Below are 24,714 nucleotides of genomic sequence, written 5' to 3'. Positions count from 1 at the left end.
AGTAGGATTCTGTATGGGGCTCAGCAGCCACGGCCGGTTTGGGTACGCAGAGTCGCCTAGGTGGGGGGATAACAGACACATACATCATTACCAGGATTGGTGGGAACACCATGGCACACATACAACACAATAGTCCTCACAGCACACTCACCTACTAGCCACGCACGTTCTGGATGCAGATTAGCCATCAGTTGGGGGACAATGCTGCTCCGCAGGATGTGGGAGTCATGTGCGGACCCGGGGAATCTGGCACACACATGGGAGATGATGTTGTCAGCCAGGCACACCACTTGCATGTTGATCGAATGGTAGTGCTTCCGATTGCGATATACAGGTTCACGTGCCTGGGGTGGAATTAGACCAATATGTGTGCCATCAATGGAACCCACTACGTGTGGTATCCGGGCCAGGGCATAGAAGTCCCCTTTCACTGCAGCCAGCTCTGCCGCACTTGGGAAATGGATGTAACCATCCTTGTAATGCATCATGGCATTCAGAACATCCCGCAGCACCATGCTGAACATGGATTGTGACATCCCCCCGGCATGACCAACTGTGTACTGGAAAGTACCTGTTGCGAAGAAGTGAAGTGCCGCCATCACCTTTGCTGTGGGTGTAATAGCTCCTGGATATGTCCTGTGTGGCTGCAGATGAGGTGCCAATTGTGCTACAAGCTCCTGCAATCTACGACGGTCAAGCCGGAATTTGCGGATCACCTCCTCGTTAACCATGTCCTCCAGCACAGTGTATGGTCGATGCACATTTGGAGCCCTCCTGTGTGGGAGTAGATGGGAGCAGATGTCAATTGACCAACACCGCATAGCTGTGCCACGGTGCACAGACATAATATCGACTCCAAAATATCGTTTAGACAGAATATCGAGTTTTAAATATCGTTTGGACAAAATATCGACAAGACAGAATATCGACAGCCAAAATATCGTTTTTAAGGTAAGTGAAGTAATATCGACTGTAAATATTATAGAAAGTGAAAATATCCAAGTATATAATCTAGATAGTAAAAAATATCGTTTTTTAAATAATATTTAATTATTTACAGTGTTTTTATGTTATAATATGTGTGAAAAGTGTCATTTTATGTTATAATTATTTTTAATTAATGATTTTTTTTAAATTATTGTGTAATTTTATTCTGTAGCGGGTTGTGGGTTTATAGGGGAATAGGGTGGGAAGTAATTTAATTATAATTAATTAAATATGTAAATTTATTAATTGGTAGTAATAATTAATTAATTGGTAATTAAATAATATTTGTTAATTATTTAAAATTTAATTGGTAATTAATTTAATTTAATTGATTAATTGCTAATTATGTAAATTCAAATAATTTATTTCCTGTAGCGGGTTGTGGGTTTATAGGGGAATAGGGTGGGAAGTAATTTAATTATAATTAATTAAATATGTAAATTTAATAATTGGTAGTAATATTTAATTAATTGTTAATTAAAAAATATTTGTTAATTAATTAAAATGTAATTGGTAATTAATTTAATTTAATTGATTAATTGCTAATTATGTTAAATTAATGGGGTATTTTTAGGGTTCAGAGTCAGTTTTTGGTTTTTGGGTAAAGGGGTATTTTTAGGGTTCAGGGTCAGTTTTTAGTTTTTGGGTAAAGGGGTATTTTTTGGGTTCAGGGTCATTTTTTAGTTTTTGGGTAAAGGGGTATTTTTAGGGTTCAGGGTCAGTTTTTAGTTTTTGGGTAAAGGGGTATTTTTAGGGTTCAGGGTCAGTTTTTAGTTTTTTGGGTAAAGGGGTATTTTTAGGGTTCAGGGTCAGTTTTTAGTTTTTGGGTAAAGGGGTATTTTTAGGGTTCAGGGTCAGTTTTTGGTTTTTGGGTAAAGGGGTATTTTTAGGGTTCAGGGTCAGTTTTGGGTTTTTGGGTAAGGGGGTATTTTTAGAGTTCAGGGTCAGTTTTTAGTTTTTGGGTAAAGGGGTATTTTTAGGGTTCAGGGTCAGTTTTTGGTTTTTGGGTAAAGGGGTATTTTTAGGGTTCAGGGTCAGTTTTTAGTTTTTGGGTAATGGGGTATTTTTTCGGTTCAGGGTCAGTTTTTAGTTTTTGGGTAAAGGGGTATTTTTAGGGTTCAGGGTCAGTTTTTAGTTTTTGGGTAAAGGGGTATTTTTAGGGTTCTGGGTCAGTTTTTAGTTTTTGGGTAAAGGGGTATTTTTAGGGTTCAGGGTCAGTTTTTAGTTTTTGGGTAAAGGGGTATTTTTAGGGTTCAGGGTCAGTTTTGGGTTTTTGGGTAAAGGGGTATTTTTAGAGTTCAGGGTCAGTTTTTAGTTTTTGGGTAAAGGGGTATTTTTAGGGTTCAGGGTCAGTTTTGGGATTTTGGGTAAAGGGTTTTTTTTAGGGTTCAGGGTCAGTTTTGGGTTTTTGGGGTACAGGGGTACAGTGTAAAAATAAAGTAAATTTAAATTTACATTAATTTAATTTAATGAAATTAAATTAAATAAAATTATATTAAATTAATTTTAAATAACTTAAATTATAAAAATTATTATATACTTACCAATACTTACGTTGTAATGGTAGTGCGTTGTAAAAGTTGCGTTGTAACGTCATATATCCACTGTTGCACTCTTTGGAGTGGGAATAGTAATTTTAACCCCTACGCTATCCAACGCTTTCCCTACTGTTGCACCCACTGGAGTGGGAATAGTAATTTTTACTGTTTTTTATTTGTACGTTAATAATATTGGCTATTATTTAATTAAATTTTGTTACTATATATATATATATGTTTTAAGAAATATTATTAAAAAAATATAATTTTTTTACTTTCATTAATTATTTAATTATTAAAAGTTATTTTAAGTATTGTTAAGTATATTTTAGTAATTAATTTTTTATATTAATGTAATTAAACATTGTTTTTATTAAAGTCGATATTTTTTACAACTATATTTTTGTAAACGATATTTTTTACTCGATATTTTTGTACTTACCTTTTTGTAGATAGAAACTCAATATTTTGTCTCTCGATATTTTGTCAACGATATTTTTGTTGGTCGATATTCTGTCCCTCGATATTATTTCAGTGATCCCTGTGCCACAATATCACATCTTGACCAACACAATACATATAATGCATCTTTCAGACACTGACTCAATGTGTGACGTGACCAATGTATAAGGCACTACAGCTAACTACACACACAATGTTCACCCACAAACAACACCCTGTGCGCAAACATGTCCAATTTAACGTGCACACATGTTGAAATAACTGCCAACAACACATGATTGAGGGCCCAAGTGTGGACAAGCGTCCCCACAGACACACATGGACGTGCACACACAACACGAACATGGAACACACCCTTCTTGTCTTCATGCACCCATGACCCCACCTTCAATGCTGTGCATCCTCACGTGACATGCATGGGCACACAACAGGCGACACACATACACATACACAGAATGCATGTATACCCCCATCATTGCTACTTGCACACACAAACCACACACTCACAACAGCATCTGAATGTCGGTACACAGCCTTGATGTACTGTGTTGATGTGTACAAATGGAAACGTGTGTCCGCAAAACCAAGACGTCAACACATCGCCATGCAGATCTGACGCAACTTGGGTGCACATCACTGGCCTTTGTTAACCACTGGCAAGGACAATTGTATGACCACACATGCAACAAATGGACATGAATGACACACGTGGACACGGCCCATTGACTTGACATCATGATTCTTGATGCACTCCGGACATGTCCTGACACACATGTACAACTATGAACATGACATGTGTGTGGAGACATGCAGTGTGTGTACACACGCCATCCGGGTACGCCTTCCCCCAACACAGAAGATGATCCTTGATACTGCAATTGTGCATGACATATGTGTGTTGACAGACGCCTATTCCATTGCGCATTTGCTGTTGCTGGCGCTGCTGCTGGCGCTTCGTTTTTAACTTACCTGATTTTGTCTTTTGTGTTGATTTTACTTTGAAGCACTTATCCCCTGGTTTTAGCAGGGTCTTGCCCCCTCCTCATTCCGCACATAATTGGCTCCCGCACTGCCGTTTTGGCGGGCCTGGATCCCGGGGGTGGTTCACTGTGGGCGCCATTTTGGGTTGGGCTGTAACTTCAGCTTTAGGCGCCATCTTGGAGCGTCCTCGCGCTCGCGCCAGGATTGGTGAGCCTACTTAAAGCTCCCCCCTCCCGCGCAGCGGGACGCGCAGGTGAGGACGCCGTCGCTTAGCCGGAGTCGTGCCTGAGTCCTGCCCGTCTGCGCTCGTCCGCGTCGAGGCAGCGCGAGGCGGGGCAGGCTCAGTTTTAAATCTTTCCTCAGCATTGTATTGCTGCTCCTGCCAGGTATGTTGTCTTACACACGGCCAGAGCTGCTGGCCATAGGTCATTTGTCCAAAGGTTGTGCGTGTAAGCCTGTGGACCCTTTTGTTGGCCCATATAGCTGCGCCTGCAAAGGCTGGTCTCTTAAGAGCCCTACCAAAATACGCTCCTTGGAAAATGCCGCTCCTGTCACACGGCCATGTGCTGTATCGCGAGATCTTCGTATCTGGTGCCTTAATGTGAGATCTCTTGTAAAGCATCACCTGTCCATTTATGATCTGATAGATAAAGAGGATCCCGATGTTTTCTTAATGACAGAAACCTGGCTTCAGGATTCTGACTCTGCCATATTGAACCTTGCATTCCCCCAGAATTATACCATCTTCACCTCTAATAGGACCACAAGAGGTGGTGGCATCGCTATGGCAGTCAAATCCTGCTTTCCGGCTGAATGGAAACCGTCAGGACTACCCGCTTGTGAAAGTGCTATTTTTAAAGTCGCCTTTTCCCATCAGTTCACCTTCAGTGGGCTGCTGGTCTACCGCCCCCCCGGCAACGATTCTGTCTTTAGATCCGCACTGGCCGACATGGTCAGTCCTATAGCGCTTGGCTGCGCCAATTTTAACATCCTGGGTGACCTCAACATCCATTTCGATAATGGGTCATCCACTACCGTGAGCTCCCTGTTGGCGGATTAGGAAGCTCTCCAACTTACTCAGTTCGTCACCCTTCCAACCCATGCTGGAGGCCATATCCTTGACCCCTTCTTTTCCACACTTGACGGGTTAAGGTTGTCAGATCCGAGGTTGATAGGGTGGACTGATCATCTGCTAGTAGAAGCTTTCTGTCCGGTCCACGATAAGCCTTTTATATCCATGGACAGGCCAATCCTTAAAAGGCCGTGGCACAAGCTTACGCTGGAAGAGTTCTACGGTACATTAGAGCGGAAACCTTTGAGTAACTTCACGAATGTGGAACAAGGTTACCAACAGTTCTGCGCTTGGATCACCGACGCCCTGGATTCTCTTATACCTCTACGATGGGCGAAAGGCCGGACAAAAACACCTAGTCCCTGGTATAATGAGTCTCTTGCAGAATTGAAAAAATCTTGCCGAAAAACAGAGAGGGAATGGAGACGATCATATGACCCTGAGCTGAAAACCCGGTATTTCACTGAGCTGAAACTCTACCATAGAGCTATCTGCAGAGCTAGAGCTGCATTTTATGCTCATGAATTTGCTACCAGCCCCAACCCTTCAAAACTGGTTTTCAAGGTACTGAAGGACCTTATGAAAAACAGATCCTCATCAGAGGTGATTTGCACAGATTCTCACTGTGATAAATTGGCCTCCTTTTTTGTGGAGAAAGTGGAAAAAATATATCATGGGTTCGACACACTCCACCGGGATCGAGAAGCTACTGTCTCTGATACGTCAGATCATGAGCCCCTGGCTATTTTACCTGAACTGTCGGTTGAGGCCTTTGACAGGTTCAGCCTTAGGGTCAAGTCAGGCTCTCCTGCGGACCTGTTAAAACCAGCCTTCATTAACACACTTTCCCCGCTGTGCCGTAACCCCATATTGGATCTCATCAATATGTCTCTGTCTTGTGGAACGGTACCCGCGGCTTGGAAACAGGCAGTGGTCACTCCTATATTAAAAAAAGCCAACTCTGACCCCCGACTGCCAGAAAACTACCGACCCATCTCCCTGTTGCCCTGGATCGCTAAAGTAACAGAAGCCCACGTCAACTCTGTTCTGTCTGAGCATCTGGTTCGTAACCAGATTCTGGACCCCAGTCAGAACGGCTTCCGGTCAGGACACAGTACCGAGACGGCATTACTCTACATCATGGAACATCTTCGCCAGGTACTTGACTTAGGTCATACTGCAGCGCTTATATTATTAGATCTAAGCGCTGCCTTCGATACTGTGTCCCACCAAATACTTATCCAACGTTTACAGGTGGCGGGAGTGACGGATGTCGCTCTCCAGTGGTTTCGGTCCTTTCTGGCAGACCGTTCTTTTAAAGTGGCCATACCACCTGGCCAATCCGCCACTTATCCCCTGGAGCTGGGGGTACCACAGGGATCCTCGTTGAGCCCTACAATGTTCAACCTCTATGTGAAACCGTTGGCTGGTGTCGTCAAACAGTGGGGTCTTACGATGGCCTCATATGCGGACGACACGCAGCTAGCGGTGACACTTAGTGGAGACCCTGAGGTGGCGGCCCCCAGATTCCGTGCGGGTCTCTTGGCAGTAGCTAGCTGGCTTCGCACCAACTGCCTCCAGTTGAATGCCACCAAAAGGGAGGTGTTGGTTTTAGGGAAGCACGCTGAGCTATGGGGTAACCAGTGGTGGCCATCAGAGTTTGGTGTCACTCCTATTCCTGCTGCTGGAGTGAGAAATCTAGGAGTCTGGGTGGACTCTGCGCTCAACTTCAGGGACCACACCAAGAAGGTGGCGGCCACGTGCTATGGAATATTGCGTGGTATTAGGCCGGTTTTAAAGTACTTTGATCCCCCTACCAGACAGCTGGTAGTCCAGGCCTCGATACTATCTCGGCTGGACTACGGCAGTTCACTGTTGTTAGGGGTGAATCAAACGGAGGCCTCTAGGCTCCAAAGAGTACAAAATGACGCGGCACGAGCCATTGTGGGCCTTCCCAGACACTGTTCAGTGTCTGGTACCATCACGGCCTTGCATTGGCTCCCGGTCAGACAGCGAATTAAGTTCAAGGCGCTGTGTCTGGCCTTCAAAATTTTGAAATCTTCTTCGCCGCCGGCACTCGCCAATCTACTCACGCCCTATGTACCTTCGAGATCCTTGAGATCTGAGGGGCTTCATTTGGCTGTCTGTCCACGCTTTAAGTTGAGCAGAATGGGTGGCCGTTCCTTTAGGGTGTTAGCGGCAGGCCTATGGAATTCGCTCCCGGTACACATCCGAGCTCTTGAGGATTTGCTCGCATTCAGGCAAGCGATTAAAACTTTCCTGTTTCTAGTGTCTAGTTAAATTCTTTTTTATTGTGTGTTATGTTACAGCGTCTGTCAAAGCGCCAGGACGCCCCTTTGCTGGGGCAGCTGTGCGCTATAAAAATACAAATAACATAACATAACATAACATAACATATGCTGCATGGTCAAGGACCATCATGGTCACAACCCGCAAAACATATGTGCGCACTACCGCGACGTGCATCTTTTGAAAAACATCACTCACTGGCATCGCAATGGCGGAGCACGCATTCGGCGTGGACGGTGCAGGCTCACACAAACATTTGAATATGCAAGTGGAAATGGCAGTTTGTACCCCCCTTACAGTCACATTGCAGCACCCACCGCAGACCGCTTCCCGGTCACCCACCGCCGGGTGCTGGGCGGTCACCCACCACCGGGTGCTGCCGGTGAGTGAGCACCCTGTGCATTGAGGTCACCCTTGCATGGATGGCCCAGGCCGGTCACCCACCGCCGGGTGCTGCCCGGCCATCCACTGCCGGGTGCTGCCCGGTCACCCACCGCGGGCCCAGGCCGGTCACTCACCGCCGGGTGCTGGGTGGTCACCCACTGCCGGGTGCTGCCCGGTCACCCACCGTGGGCCCAGGCCGGTCACCCACCGCCGGGTGCTGCCTGGTCATCCACCGCCGGGTGCTGCCCGGTCACCCACCGCCGGGTGCTGCCCGGTCACCCACCGCCGGGTGCTGGGTGGTCACCCAGTGCCGGGTGCTGCCCGGTCACCCACTGCCGGGTGCTGCCCGGTCACCCACCGTGGGCCCAGGCCGGTCACCCACCACCGGGTGCTGCCTGGTCATCCACCGTCGGGTGCTGCCCGGTCACCCACCGTGGGCCCAGGCCGGTCACCCACCGCCGGGTGCTGCCCGGTCACCCACTGCAGGGTGCTGCCTGGTCACCCACCGTGGGCCCAGGCCGGTCACCCACTGCCGGGTGCTGCCCGGTCACCCACCGCGGGCCCAGGCCGGTCACCCACTGCCGGGTGCTGGGCATTCACCCACCACCCGGTGCTGCCCGGTCACCCACCGCGGGTCCAGGCCGGTCACCCACTGCCAGGTGCTGCCCGGTCACTCACCGCAGGCCCAGGCCGGTCACCCACTGCCGGGTGCTGGGCGGTCACCCACCACCGGGTGCTACTCGGTCACCTACCGTTGGCCCAGGCCGGTCACCCACCGCCGGGTGCTGCCCGGTCATCCACCGCCGGGTGCTGCCCGGTCACCCACCACGGGCCCAGGCCGGTCACCCACGGCCGGGTGCTGGGCAGTCACCCACCGCCGGGTGCTGCCCGGTCACCCACCACGGGCCCAGGCCGGTCACCCACCGCCGGGTGCTGGGCGGTCACCCACCACCGGGTGCTGGCGGTGAGTGAGCGCCCTGTGCATTGAGGTCACCCTTGCATGAATGGCCCAGGCCGGTCACCCACCGCCGGGTGCTGGCCGGTCAACCACCGCCGGGTGCTGGCAGTGGGTGACCGGGCAGCACCCGGCAGTGGGTGACCGGGCAGCACCCGGCGGTCTGCGGTGGGTGCTGCAATGTGACTGTAAGGGGGGTACCAACTGCCATTTACAATTGCATATTCAAATGTATGGGTTAGCCTGCCCTGCGCCCGTGGAATGCGTGCTCCACCATAGCGACGCCAGTGAGTGAATAATTTCAAATGATGCACCATCACGGTAGCGCGCACATGCGGTTGCCGGTCACTCACCGCCGGGTGCTGGGTGGTCACCCACTGCCGGGTGCTGCCCGGTCACCCACCGTGGGCCCAGGCCGGTCACCCACCGCCGGGTGCTGCCTGGTCATCCACCGCCGGGTGCTGCCCGGTCACCCACCGCCGGGTGCTGCCCGGTCACCCACCGCCGGGTGCTGGGTGGTCACCCAGTGCCGGGTGCTGCCCGGTCACCCACTGCCGGGTGCTGCCCGGTCACCCACCGTGGGCCCAGGCCGGTCACCCACCACCGGGTGCTGCCTGGTCATCCACCGTCGGGTGCTGCCCGGTCACCCACCGTGGGCCCAGGCCGGTCACCCAGCGCCGGGTGCTGCCCGGTCACCCACTGCAGGGTGCTGCCTGGTCACCCACCGTGGGCCCAGGCCGGTCACCCACTGCCGGGTGCTGCCCGGTCACCCACCGCGGGCCCAGGCCGGTCACCCACTGCCGGGTGCTGGGCATTCACCCACCACCCGGTGCTGCCCGGTCACCCACCGCGGGTCCAGGCCGGTCACCCACTGCCAGGTGCTGCCCGGTCACTCACCGCAGGCCCAGGCCGGTCACCCACTGCCGGGTGCTGGGCGGTCACCCACCACCGGGTGCTACCCGGTCACCTACCGTTGGCCCAGGCCGGTCACCCACCGCCGGGTGCTGCCCGGTCATCCACCGCCGGGTGCTGCCCGGTCACCCACCACGGGCCCAGGCCGGTCACCCACGGCCGGGTGCTGGGCAGTCACCCACCGCCGGGTGCTGCCCGGTCACCCACCACGGGCCCAGGCCGGTCACCCACCGCCGGGTGCTGGGCGGTCACCCACCACCGGGTGCTGGCGGTGAGTGAGCGCCCTGTGCATTGAGGTCACCCTTGCATGAATGGCCCAGGCCGGTCACCCACCGCCGGGTGCTGGCCGGTCAACCACCGCCGGGTGCTGGCAGTGGGTGACCGGGCAGCACCCGGCAGTGGGTGACCGGGCAGCACCCGGCGGTCTGCGGTGGGTGCTGCAATGTGACTGTAAGGGGGGTACCAACTGCCATTTACAATTGCATATTCAAATGTATGGGTTAGCCTGCCCTGCGCCCGTGGAATGCGTGCTCCACCATAGCGACGCCAGTGAGTGAATAATTTCAAATGATGCACCATCACGGTAGCGCGCACATGCGGTTGCCGGTGTGTGACCGTGACGGTCCGTGCACATGTAGCCAATGGGAAGAAGGTAACACGGGCCGCGTAAGCGCATTAAAAAATAGCGGAAGCCGTGCACCACCACACCAGGTCCAGTCATTGGTTCATTTTGAATGAGGCATCCCGGGAAAACCAATTGCTGCAGACGTGTGCCACTGATGTGAGCTCAGGGCCCTATAAATGTGTGAATTTCAGCAACACACATTCACTACTTCCAGCCACTGCTGCCTGCACCCATCACCTCGACCTGCTGCTGCTGAGCTAGCCAACAACTGCTGCCTGCATCCATCACCTCGACCAGCTGCTGCAGAGCTATCCAACAACTGCTGCCTGCACCCATCACCTCGACCTGCTGCTGCTGAGCTATCCAACAACTGCTGCTGTAGTGCCACAGTCCCGGACCTTGCAATGTCGAGATTGAGAGAGATCCGGTCTCGTCCCTTCACTGCAGCGGAGCTGGAGGTCCTTGTGCACGGTGTGCTCCGCCACTATGAACGGCTCTACGGTGCCCACGGACAGGTGGTAAGTGCAGAGGGGGACATGTTGGTGTGCATGAGGTGGTCACTGACTTCTGGCTTCTGCTAGCTTGGCGGTGTGCTGTGGGACCTTCACATGTGTTGTACTGTGCATGGCTGCTGAAAGATACGTGTTGCTATTATGTTTGTGAATGTCCAACTGTCCCCTGACCTTCCCCTCTTGTCTCCCATCACGGTAGGTCAAGCTGCACCATCGCAAGGCCATGTGGAGGACCATAGCACGTGATGTACGGGCAGTGGGGGTGTGCAATAGACGACACACACACTGCCACAAGCACTGGGACGACATCTCCAGGCTCAGCAAGAATGTGGCGGAGATGACACTGGGCCTGATTCCAAGATCAACCCGGCTTGCACAACGTACCATGACCACTCTAATGCACCGTATCATAGCTGTGACACATCCTGACCTGTCCGCACGGCTGAGAGGGGATCAACAGCAAACTAGCGGTAAGCACACTGAATGGGTTTGTGACTTGTGAGTGCATGCATGTATTGCTGCTCAGGCACAGTAGTGACATCTGTGGTGTATATGTTGTGCTGCAGTTGCATGTTGGTGCCATTAGCGGAGTGAGCGTTGACATCCATGTCTGGCAGGTGGACATACCAGTTGCATTGTAGTGCAGGGTCCCAGGACATGCCGTTGAGGTCTGTGGTCCCATGGCATCACATGTGTGGTGGTATGCATGCACTTGCCCTGTTTGTTTGATGTACATGTTTCACAGGCACCCACGGTTCTTTGACATAAGGATGTCTGTTAGGGGTGGTTCGTGTGCAGGATGGGTGTTACATGTTAGTCGACTGTGAGGAAAGTTGTGATTTTGTAACCTTCAGTACGTGAGTGTGGCACTTAGGTAAACCTCTTTTCTCTCACTTTCAGATTTGGCAGAGGGCACAGAACAACAGACGACTGAGATGAGTGGTGCCAATGCTTCCGGATCCGAGAACACACACACGCAGACTGAGACTGAAGAGAGCAGCCCCGGAGAGGGGGACAGAACTGTCCCTGAGGAGTCACATGTGGATACACCATCGTCCTCATCTTCAGACAGTGTTGGTGAGTATGCACTGTTGGTAGACACAGGGAGTGGGCAATCAACACCTTCAGTCGGTACACAGCACACAGGGCCCACACTGCCACCAACTGCAACAAGTACTGCTCGGGCTCGCCAGAGTAGGGGGAGCAGAGTTGCCTTCGGTGCAGGCACCGCTGCCCCTGCCCCTGTGACACAAAGTGCACTTTGTGCTGAGGCTGTTGATCTGCTGCGACACCTGTCTGTAGGGCAGACCAACATGATCAATGCATTCCAAGACCACGATAGGAAGTTGGGGTAGGTGGTAGCATTCATGGAGGGGATGCATGGCGATGTTGCTGGTCTCCACAGAACAGTTCAGTCATTAGCAAACACAGTGTATGCAGCCATTGTACAGTCGCATGGACAAGGTTCTACTTCAGTTCCCCCATCCACACCACTTGATGTCTCAGGGGAGAGTGACATTTCAGAGCAGGCCTCATTTTCGGGTTATTGCACTAGAAGCAGCGACAGGGAGCAAGGCAGGGCACGGAGGGCACAGACACCATCCCCTAGGACAAGGAAATCTATGACCAAACACAACATCAGCTACCCTACAGTTGACACACAGGATCCTCAAGGGGTGTTGGGGGACAGGGATTCACGTGTAACACAAGCATCCCCCTCAAAAGGTACGCCCAAGGCCAGGGACACTCCCAAGGACAAGGACACTACAAAGGAAAGAGCAGCTCCCAAGGGCAGGGACACTCCCAAGGACAAGGACACTACAAAGGAAAGGGCAACCCCCAAGGCCAGGGACACTCCCAAGGACACTACAAAGGAAAGGGCACCGCCGAAGGGCAGGGACTCTACCAAGGACACTACAAAGGAAAGGGCAGCTCCCAAGGCCAGGGACACTCACAAGGACAAGGACACTACAAAGGAAAGGGCACCTCCCAAGGCCAGGGACACTACCAAGGACACTACAAAGGAAAGGGCACCTCCCAAGGCCAGGGACACTCCCAAGGACAAGGTCGCTTCAAAGGACAGGTACACTACAATGGACAGGGACACTACAAAGGACAAGCTTACTCCCTGGGACAGGGCACCGCCCAGGGATCAGGGACATACCAGAGACAGGACACCTCCTACGGCCAAGGCACACCCCAGGCCGAAGGGTTCTCCCATGGACACGAGCTCCATCAAGGACAGGCATACATCACCCCTGGCTGCCCTGAGGCTGATGTTGTTGAAGGAACGTAAAACACATGTGTCAGCGGTGGAGTTCCCCCATACCTCTACTCCCATCCACACCCCACTGAGGCAGAGGAAGGAGTACACTGTTGTTGCATCCCCCATTACACATGATGCAGAGGGCAGAAGGCAGGGCCACAGCAAACGTCAAGCAGGGCCCAGCACGTCCCCAGAGCGCAGACCCCCACCAGCACATGAACAACCTTTGATGGGTGGTGTTTCTGATGAGGCCAATCCACTTACCAGTCCAGTCATGTCCTGTGTGCCCCTACATATCCCAAAGAAACGGAGACACTCACCAGTGACACCTGACCACCCCAATGTAGCTTCAGTACAGCTGTCCTCAGCTAACAGAGCCACCCTGCCTCCTGGCCCATACAGCCCAGTGTCTCATCATTTCAGTGGTCCGAGTGGGTCAGCTGCAGTTCACTCTCATGTGTCAGATAGTGGCACTGTGTCTGTTGTTCGCTGTCATGCCTCATGTAGTAGCACTGTGTCAGTTGTGCCCTCTCCTGTTTCAGGTACTGGCACTGTGTTTGTCTGCCACACTCATGTCTCAGATGCTGGCATGGTATTTGTTGGTCACTGTGCGGGGACATGTCCTGACAGTTTGTCTGGGTCTATGACTCATTTGTCCGTCACTAGAGGTGTGGCTGTGTCTCACACTCCTGTTTCTGGTGCTGGCAGTGTGTCTGGGTCTATGGCTCATGTGTCAGTCACTAGAGGTGTGGCTGTGTCTCACACTCCTGTTTCTGGTGCTGGCAGTGTGTCTGGGTCTATGGCTCATGTATCAGTCACTAGAGCTGTGGCTGTGTCTCACACTCCTGTTTCTGGTGCTGGCAGTGTGTCTGGGTCTATGGCTCATGTGTCAGTCACTAGAGCTGTGGCTGTATCTCACACTCCTGTTTCTGGTGCTGGCAGTGTGTCTGGGTCTATGGCTCATGTGTCAGTCACTAGAGCTGTGGCTGTGTCTCACACTCCTGTTTTTGGTGCTGGCAGTGTGTCCGAGGCTACTAGGTCAAGCAGTCCACCAGATTCTGTGCTGTGAGGTGTAGCTCCCATCACTCACATGTTATTTGACTTGGTGTCTAGATTGTCCATTGTAACCAGCCTTGCATTATTAATGTTCTTTGTACGAAGTGCTTGACCCACGTACTTGTGTAGCCTCTGATGTACGTGCTCTGTGCCATGGACTGTTGATACATTCAGCCCCTCTCATGTGCTGCCTCAGATGTACCTGCTCTGTGCCTTGCCATGGACTGTTGATGCACTTAGCCCCTCTCATGTGCTGCCTCAGATGTACCTGCTCTGTGCCTTGCTATGGACTGTTGATGCACTTAGCCCCTCTCATGTGCTGCCTCAGATGTACCTGCTCTGTTATGAACGCTGCCCTGTTGCTGTTCTGATACTGCATTGTGCCCTCTCATGTGCTGCCTCTGATGTACCTGCTCTGTGCCTTGCTATGGACTGTTGATGCACTTAGCCCCTCTCATGTGCTGCCTCAGATGTACCTGTGCCGTGCCATGGACTGTTGATGCACTCAGCCCCTCTCAAGTGCTGCCTCAGATGTACCTGTGCCTTGTCATGGACTGTTGATGCACTCAGCCCCTCTCATGTGCTGCCTCAGATGTACCTTCTCTGTGCCTTGCTATGGACTGTTGATGCACTTAGCCCCTCTCATGTGCTGCCTCAGATGTACCTGCGCTGTTATGAACGCTGCCCTGTTGCTGTTCTGATACTTCATTGTGTCCTCTCATGTGCTGCCTCTGATGTACCTGCTCTGTGCCTTGCCATAGACTGTTGATGCACTTAGCCCCTCTCATGTGCTGCCTCAGATGCACCTGTGCCTTGCCATGGACTGTTGATGCAGTCAGCCCCTCTCATGGGCTGCCTCAGATGTACCTGCTCTGTGCGTTGCCATGGACTGTTGATGCACTTAGCCCCTCTCATGTGCTACCTCAGATGTACCTGTGCCTTGCCATGGACTGTTGATGCACTCAGCCCCTCTCATGTGCTGCCTCAGATGTACCTGTTCTGTGCCTTGCTATGGACTGTTGATGCACTTAGCCCCTCTCATGTGCTGCCTCAGATGTACCTGCTCTGTTATGAACGCTGCCCAGTTGCTGTTCTGATACTTCATTGTGTCCTCTCATGTGCTGCCTCTGATGTACCTGCTCTGTGCCTTGCCATGGACGGTTGATGCACTTAGCCCCTCTCATGTGCTGCCTCAGTTGTACCTGTGCCTTGCCATGGACTATTGATGCACTCAGCCCCTCTCACTTGCTGCCTCAGATGTACCTGCTCTGTGCCTTGCCATGGACTGTTGATGCACTCAGCCCCTCTCATGTGCTGCCTCAGATGTACCTGCTCTGTGCCTTGCTATGGACTGTTGATGCACTTAGCCCCTCTCATGTGCTGCCTCAGATGTACCTGTGCCTTGCCATGGACTGTTAATGCACTCAGCCCCTCTCATGTGCTGCCTCAGATGTACCTGCTCTGTGCCTTGCCATGGACTGTTGATGCTCGTTCCCCCTCTCATGTGCTGCCTCAGATGTACCTGTGCCTTGCCTTGGACTGTTGATGCACTTAGCCCCTCTCATTTGCTGCCTCAGATGTACCTGCTCTGTGCCTTGCTATGGACTGTTGATGCACTTAGCCCCTCTCATGTGCTGCCTCTGATGTACCTGCTCTGTTATGTATGCTGCCCTGTTGCTGTTCTGATACTACATTGTGCCCTCTCATGTGCTGCCTCTGATGTACCTGTTCTGTGCCTTGCCATGGACTGTTGATGCTCGTTCCCCCTCTCATGTGCTGCCTTAGATGTACCTGTGCCTTGCCATGGACTGTTGATGCACTCAGACCCTCTCATGTGCTGCCTCAGATGTACCTGCTCTGTGCCTTGCTATGGACTGTTGATGCACTTAGCCCCTCTCATGTGCTGCCTCAGATGTACCTGTGCCTTGCCATGGACTGTTGATGCACTCAGCCCCTCTCATGTGCTGCCTCAGATGTACCTGCTCTGTGCCTTGCCATGGCCTGTTGATGCTCGTTCCCCCTCTCATGTGCTGCCTCAGATGTACCTGTACCTTGCCATGGACTGTTGATGCACTCAGCCCCTCTCATGTGCTGCCTCAGATGTACCTGCTCTGTGCCTTGCCATGGACTGTTGATGCTCGTTCCCCCTCTCATGTGCTGCCTCAGATGTACCTGTGCCTTGCCATGGACTGTTGATGCACTTAGCCCCTCTCATATGCTGCCTCAGATGTACCTGCTCTGTGCCTTGCTATGGACTGTTAATACACTTAGCCCCTCTCATGTGCTGCCTCTGATGTACCTGCTCTGTTATGTACGCTGCCCTGTTGCTGTTCTGATACTGCATTGTGCCCTCTCATGTGCTGCCTCTGATGTACCTGCTCTGTGCCTTGCCATGGACTGTTGAAGCTCGTTCCCCCTCTCATGTGCTGCCTCAGATGTACCTGTGCCTTGCCATGGACTGTTGATGCACTTAGCCCCTCTCATGTGCTGCCTCAGATGTACCTGCTCTGTGCCTTGCTATGGACTGTTGATGCACTTAGCCCCTCTCATGTGCTGCCTCTGATGTACCTGCTCTGTTATGTACGCTGCCCTGTTGCTGTTCTGATACTGCATTGTGCCCTCTCATGTGCTGCCTCTGATGTACCTGCTCTGTGCCTTGCCATGGACTGTTGATGCTCGTCCTTCCTCTCATCTGCTGCCTTAGATGTACCTGTGCCTTGCCATGGACTGTTGATGCACTTAGCCCCTCTCATGTGCTGCCTCAGATGTACCTGCTCCGTGCCTTGCTATGGACTGTTGATGCACGTTTCCCCTCTCATGTGCTGCCTCTGATGTACCTGCTCTGTTATGTATGCTGCCCTGTTGCTGTTCTGATACTGCATTGTGCCCTCTCATGTGCTGACTCTGATGTACCTGCTCTGTTATGTACGCTGCCCTGTTGCTGTTCTGATACTGCATTGTGCCCTCTCATGTGCTACCTCTGATGTACCTGCTCTGTTCTATCCAGTGCCCATGCTCTTGGCTACTCTAGGATTACACCCCTATTATGTGCAATAAAGCAAGTAAATCATGTGTAGTGGTTTGTCGTTGTCATTCCTGGTTGTCTCCTTGCATTGTTGATATATTGGTGATCTCGTAAATGCTGTTTCCCCAACATGCCCCACCCCCTCCCCACGTCACGGCCACGGAGGGTACTCCCCTTTTGACAGCAATTGGTGTGTTGGCGTACCTGCGTCGTCGTCGGCGATGGTCCATGACTTGCTGGTGGTGGAGCACGAAGAGTATCGGAAATGCGTGTAGCGCTGGGTCCATGATGGCGATCTGCTTGTGGTGGGTATCTCTGCAATGTGTTGTCTCTCCGCTGTGGTGAATCCACTGTGTTCAGGCAGGTTGTTTTTCCGCAGCGATTTGCTGTGTGTTTTCCGCCATCGTGATTTAGAGGATGGTCGGAGACGTCATTCCGTACGGCGGTGTCTCTGGATTGGTTCCGTCCGCCGCGGGGTTGGGTGTAGTTCCGCCGCGTTGCGTGCTCTTCCGCGGCGTAATGACATTTGACTGTGTTTCCCATCCTAATATGGCGGACGGACTGACCGCGGCGGGCGGACTGTAAAAAGGCATTTTCTGCCTACTCCAGGCCGGCGGTCATCCTTCCGTCCGCCATCATAATCAACCCCTTAATTTGGAAATAAAGTAATGTAACATGAGGAGTCAACATTCAAGCTGTGATAGCTGATATGTACCCAATATATTAACTTAGCAATTTATTTCCAGTGTGCCCAAATAATAATATTTTTCAATTATAAATGCTTTTATAAACGAATGACCTAAAAAGAAAGAAAACAGGAATTCAATCCATTTTTTAAACTGTACAGCACATTACACAGGCACCATGGATGTAAAAAAAAAGACATTTAACAAAAGACATGACTGGCCAACTCTTTCAAAACAGATGGGCCCTTACATTACCTGACACATTTTGTACTTGTTGCCTTTCTACTGCTCCAGCTAATTTTGTGGGTCACCCATGCTCTTCTCAGGAGCCTCCTGTGCAGTAGTCAGTCTGGGATGCAGAGACGTTGGCTGGGACAACAGGACATGTACATTCTGTAATTTAATGCGGGCCCAAAGGCAAAGGTCCTACCTGCGCTTCTAGCACTCCTTCCATTTGTGAGTGTGGACACTCACTGCACTGCAGCACTCTCTCAAAATATGGGCTCATGCTGCAATGCTCAGCTGACTTTCATGGACCCCTTCACAAATAATGTCATGTTTTACATTTGTGGAGATGGGCACCCACTCATTTTGTCCCTCAGTAACTTGATTTTGATTATGAAAGTAGTAGCTTAGATGGAGAAGGATGGTGTTGTGTTCAAAGGTTGGCTTAAAATGAAAAGAAACTGAGTGACTGCTTAATCTTATTTGTTGAGGTAGAAGGAGCTCTCTGCTCCGAGAACAGGGGTCTCTGCCTTGTATACAAAGATGCCTGCCTTGCAGGTAGAGATCTACATAAATGTAAGGGAGGAGGCTACACGTTAAAGGGAGTTAAAGCGTCAAAGAAGTATGTGTACATTATTTGTAAACAAGGCAAATGATTTGTTTTTTTTAAATATTTAAATGTGATTGAATGAATGTGAAAGCGATGTGTAAGTGTATTAATAAATTGATGAACGCGTGTTTAATCAAAAAAATGGATATCTCTGCAGTCACACAACAGATATATACGCAGTTTACGGGGCTGAGCCACACTTTGCAATCTCTCCGGCAATCTCCAGGTCAAGAGATGGAACGCAGGGGGTCCTTGCTGCTTCTTAGAGATACACAGGGGCAGAAGCTGGTTTACCTGCACACCAATGGGGTTAGAGAGAAAGGAAGCTCACAACAGGCTGGCAGGGCATCTTTCTCCATAAAGTGAGCAGCACTTGCAGCAGAAATCAATTCCCAAACCTTGTCCCAAGTATGGTTAGAGGCAACAGTCAGCAGGTTCAGGCCCTGGTAAACACCAAGGAACACACTCCAATGCCAAGCTTTCACTCTTCCACCACACATAACACAGATACAGCAATAGAGCACCTCTCTTCTAACCGCCTGTCATCCGTTGGACAATTTACGACATGACCCACATGCTGCACCACCTCCCCAACACACGCAAAAAATATAAGCAACATGCCACACCTCACAACTTTGCTTCCCCAAGTGTACCGCACCACAATGTTACACCACAAAAGCAACACAGCACTCCAACTCTTTCCCAATATGACCTATCCAAAAACAATAATCACTGGCCTAGACGCATTGAACCTGCATCAGATTGTCCCCAATCTGACACACATTGCTGGACATATCCTAGATGTCATTTTTGCTAATACTGAACTAGTTACCTTTCAAACTAAAGGTAACTAGTTCACTACCCTATCTCTCATCCTATAGATTTATCAATATCTCCTCTACATCCACTCTCTCATTTATCCCAAACCCCATACCACTACTATGATCGCCAAAATAACATTTTCTAGACTCTCTCCTGCTCTACTCCTCCTTGCATCATCTGACACCTCTTTTTACTACACCGATCCCCTAAAACAAACATTTCTAAACTCTCCCCTCTGACTCCTTCCCTCCAAAACTCCTTTTTACTCATCCAAAAGCCTCTTCCTACTGCTAAGACTTAAAAAAATCCTTCACTCTTTTATCCCTCCACTATCCTTTTTCAATCAAAATTAACAGACTAACATGTTTCACTTCTCAAATTCCAAATTCCATATTCAACTATACTAATATACTGCCCAAATAACTGAATAACATATCTACTACGCAAATTACTTCATATTTATACTATACTAATTTTCAACACTAATCCTTTATGGGTTCCGGAGTGGTGTACTACTCGCCAGAAAAGCACTCCAACACCCATCAGGGGTAACAAGTGCTATATGAATGCAAATCTTTCTTCCCCTTTTATCCATCCGCTATCCTTCTCACTCCAAGTAACAGACTAATATCCACCACTGAAATGACCTCATATTTCACCATATTAATTCACCACTAATCCTTTATAGCCTCCCTGAATAGCATGCGTCAACAAGCGAGCGATAAATAAATACAATCCTTTGTCCTACTCTATCCTTCTGCTATCATTCCAAATCCAAATAACTGACTAACCTATCCACCACTTAAAATGTACTTGCATGTTTCACTATACTAATTCAACACTAATCCTCTGTGGGTCCCGGAGTAGCGTGCTACCCACCGAAAAAGCGCTTCAACGCCTCGTCAGGGGTAGTAAGCGCTATATAAATGCAATTACAATACAAAAAATTTTCCAAACTAATTATTTGTTCATATCAGCTTCTATGTTTAAAGTTTGGTGGTGATTTGTCAAGGACGGTCTGAGATAAAAGGGGGGTTCCAAAACGTGTTTTTTCTCCATGTTAATTTCCATAGGAAACTTTAGACAAGGCTACAGGTTGAACGGGTTAACGGAATTACCCCAAATTTGGCATGGAGAAGGGTCTTGGTCTAGAAAACACGCTTTTGTTTATTTGGTGTAAATCCATTCAGTAGTGTTGGAGAAATATCAAAATTTACAGATATTGATATTTGGAAATTCTGCCGTCTGATTGGCTGGGGTGTTACGAGCACGAGCTTGGTGCTTATTGGCTGCAAGCAGAGTGAGCGGTTGCAACTAGGAAGTGTTGGCCGCCATTTTGTGATTCCGTTGAAGTGAGTAAGGGGAAAGAAGGGTGAAAAGAGTAGGAAAGAAGAGGATAGGGGCACAGAAACCTCTGTGTGGGAGTGTGAAGCGACGTAGTCACTCCTACTGGTCTGAAAGTGCGGTGTTGCTCAGAGTGACATGGTGCTGAGATGAGATGCTGCTACACTCGGGTATGAAACTAAAAGCCAAAACCGTGAGCTCATTGCTGTAAAGTAATGTGGTCTGGTCTTTGTAGCATACGTGTGGAAGTAGTGTTAGTAGGCATTTATACCATACAGGGAGTGGGAAGCGAACTACTGACCGCTACTATACCGGAAGTGAAGTACTCACGCCTACTAGTGTGAAGATTCGGGGATCAAACAGAGCTGATTGTTGTAAAGTGATGGGCTCTGGGCGCTGTAGCATACTGGCCGCTGTAGTATAACTGTGTAAGTAGTGTTAGTATGTGTTTATAGTATACAGGGAGTGGGAAGCAAACTAATCACTCCTACTGGTCTGAAGACTCGGTTATTAAACCGTGAGCCTAAATCGTGAGTTCATTGCTGTAAAGTGATGTGTTCTGAAAAGTGTAGCATACCTGTGGAAGTAGTGTTAGTTTGCATTTATACAATACAGGGAGTGGGAAGCGAACCACTCACCCTACCGGTCTCAAGACTCGTGGATGAAACTATGAGCTCATTGCTGTAAAGTCATGTGCTCTGTGTAGTATTGCAATGTAAGTCACAGTAGAATGTTAGTATGTAATGCTACTAAAATGTAAGTATGTAATGTTAGAATATAGTGCTCTCATGAGAGGAATCTTGGGGAGTTTGTACACGGCGCTGGAGAAGATGGTTGCCTTACTGTCTGGTCCTGTTGGTGGCTGTTTAGGCTGTCTTGTTTACCTGCAATAAATCTACTTATCAGATCCACTGCTGTCTGCCTGTTCAGTACATACATTTGGCGACGAGCGGGAGAAGGTTAAAAAGAAGGCAGCACATTAACCAATATTTCGAGCTTGTTTGCATTGTGCTGAAGAACCGTTTTCTTCGTGAAGCTGTTTTACTCATTCCAGGGTAATTGGCTCATTGAACTATGTCATCCGACCTCTGGTAGGATTTATATCTTCATATTTTGGACTTCTTCTGCCTCTTCAGTACACTCTGGTCGCTGTACTACACGTGTGCAAGTAGTGTTAGTATGCGTTTATACTAATTCTGTAGTTCTGCAGTAACCAATGCATCATGGCCCTAGGGAGCGCCACGTCACAGGCTCAGCTCATACAATGTCCCTGGGAGTACATCTGCAGGACATTTATGTTTGCTATTACACCTTCCACCCTTTGATAGCAAATCCTTGTTTGGCTCGTTGAAGCGAGAGGAGGAAAACCTCGTATCACTTCAATAAAGCGGATCCAGATGGAAAAAATGGAGAAAAAAAATGAAGCAGGGTCTCACCAGTTCATTTAAATGAGCCCCCTGGTGGGTAATGGTCCAGGGTCAATATTATTATTATATTGAGGGGTCTGTGGAGGACTGAGGACCTTAATCTCACAGGTAAATTAGGCATGGGAGGGCACAGAGACGTTTCGCAGACTAGTGGTTCGCCACCTCCCCGGGTATTGTTTACTAATTGTTCGGGGGGCTTCAAGGCCAACTGAAGTCTGGGGATCGCCACCCTCTGGGGCTTTACTTAAATATGCTGGGTGGGCCTCACCAGTCCTTGAAGCCTCGGTGGACCTGGGCAGTGCCGTATTGAATTGTAATTCACACGGGCAGTTCTCATGGTGTTGTAATAAAATGATACACACATAGAACCCTTGCAGTTGTAGAATTCTGAAAGCTTAATTTATGTAATAGTCTGTTGGTTTATATTTGGGAGGTGCACCACAAAATTACAAATGTTTTCCCTCATAACCTCCTATAAACAGACGAGTTTCACAATAGACTACAGACAAGTGTTGTCAGAAAAAGAAGACGTATACACTCACTTAATGATTGATAAAAAAAATAACCTTTATTAAAACAACACAAATAAAATGGAAATGCAACTTTAATCGAAGAAACAACAGTATAACATGAAATAAGTGGCTGGGACTCCTCCGGAAGCAGCGTACAAAACCTACAAGACAATAATGAAACATAAGTATGTGTGCTATGTCCAAGAGAAAAAGAAAGGTAGTCAGAATGAAAGGAATATAGTGAGAATGGGACAGAGAGGGAGTGGGTGGAAGGGAGCAGGGGAGGGACAGTCAAAAGAACAGAGGGAGGAGGAGACAGAGCGTTGGTCTACTGCACCCAGCCCTCACTGTTTACCTCCTGTCACCCGTGTGTCTAGGATGCTGAGGTCCGCGAGAAAGAGTACGTTCCAGCAAGCTATTAAAATGAAACAGGTATGAATGAGGCCGGTGATTACATTCTTAGCTACGGGAACATTGCTTGCCTGCACCTGTGCACCCAGGCTGCTGCAACCCTGCCCTTCCCCCACACTGTGATCAATTGTAGTTCCTGCACACAGAGGCTTCACTGCTCACCTACCACCATGGGTGTGTTCAACGACGTGCCGGTGCAAGCTCCGACTCCGGGGTACCTCTGTAAGGTGGCACAGCAGGTCTCCGGTCGGGGACGGTGTCTCGATACCACAATGGAAGGCATCAGAATGCCCAGAGCATCATCACGGGGTGAGCACCCTCTCCGTCCATTTCAGCTCAACTAATTCAGTGTCTGAAAAGGGAGAAAAAAATATAATGGTGGAAACGTCTGAGGGTAAATTAAGGTTTATTTCAAGCTTAATAGAGAACACCAGTTGAGTGCATCCTTCCTTCTTGAAGTACGATCACCCAACTGTTAGTGGTAATCGTGGTTCAATGAGGAGTTGGAGTGCATGAGAATACGTAATCAACAAAAAGAGAGTGAGGGTTTTGGGGTTCCACTCCTTAGTCCCCTAGAATCAATTAAACAACAACAGATAGAAGGAGTGTACCCAGGACACAAAGTCCTAGTACGGAGAGCGACGATTACGAAAAGAAATAATTATTTATTTTTTAGTAAACCACTTACTCAGCGACCTGGTCGGTGACATGCTTCATCATCGGGGTCCACCCGAGTGACTGCGAGCCACTTTTTTTGTGAATGAGTGAAGTGGTGAAATTAAAAAGTGTGCCACGTGTACTCCCTATAAACTTTAATATGGAGTCAGTATGCCACTAATAAAAACAGGTGGGATACTACTATTGGTTTAATTTGACCAAGGAGTATCAGTCTTTAAGTGAAGAGATGGTCAACATGTTTCAACCGTGTATCAATTGTCGGTTTTCGTCAGGACCAAAAAAAGGAAAAAAGGGGTCCGGGAGGTCTGCACACGCTAAGGCGCACCCTTCCCTGACCCACCAGTGTGCTAGACCATGTACTTACGGTTTAGTTTTCTTGCAACCTTCTGTGTAAGGACAATCTGAAAGAATAAAACACAGCATAGTGGTGGTGCAAAGGTGTACAATTGTGTTACAATTTGCTCCATGTGGTATGTCTATCGTCTCTGTCATGTTTGGTTTTGCATGCAAAAATTCGTTCAAACGTGCATGCTGTATCACACCATTTCATAAGGTGCCAATTTGTGACCAAGCTGGGTGTCTTCGCAAGTTAATATACATACCCACTGTGCATTCGCCTTCAGATAGTGGGTGTCTTGCATGCAACGTAGTGATTTTACGGACGCTATATGACTGCATTGGGTCAAAAAGTGCATACAGTCAACGGACATATATACACATAATCGCGCAAAATAAGGTGAGGAAGCCAAGGTATCTTTCACTAGTGATACGATTTTTTTAAAAATAATTAAGTGTGAAGTCATAGAAAAGTACACTCAACGGCAAACTTTCTAGTAACTTTTAGTAAGGAAACCCCATGGATGGCTGTTGGGGGCTGCCTATGAGCGTTCTGTGAATGGAAGGAACACATACGA

Source organism: Lissotriton helveticus, chromosome 12 (assembly GCF_964261635.1).
Source record: "Lissotriton helveticus chromosome 12, aLisHel1.1, whole genome shotgun sequence".
NCBI classification, from domain to species: Eukaryota; Metazoa; Chordata; class Amphibia; order Caudata; family Salamandridae; genus Lissotriton; species Lissotriton helveticus.
This window is presented reverse-complemented; position numbering follows the sequence as displayed.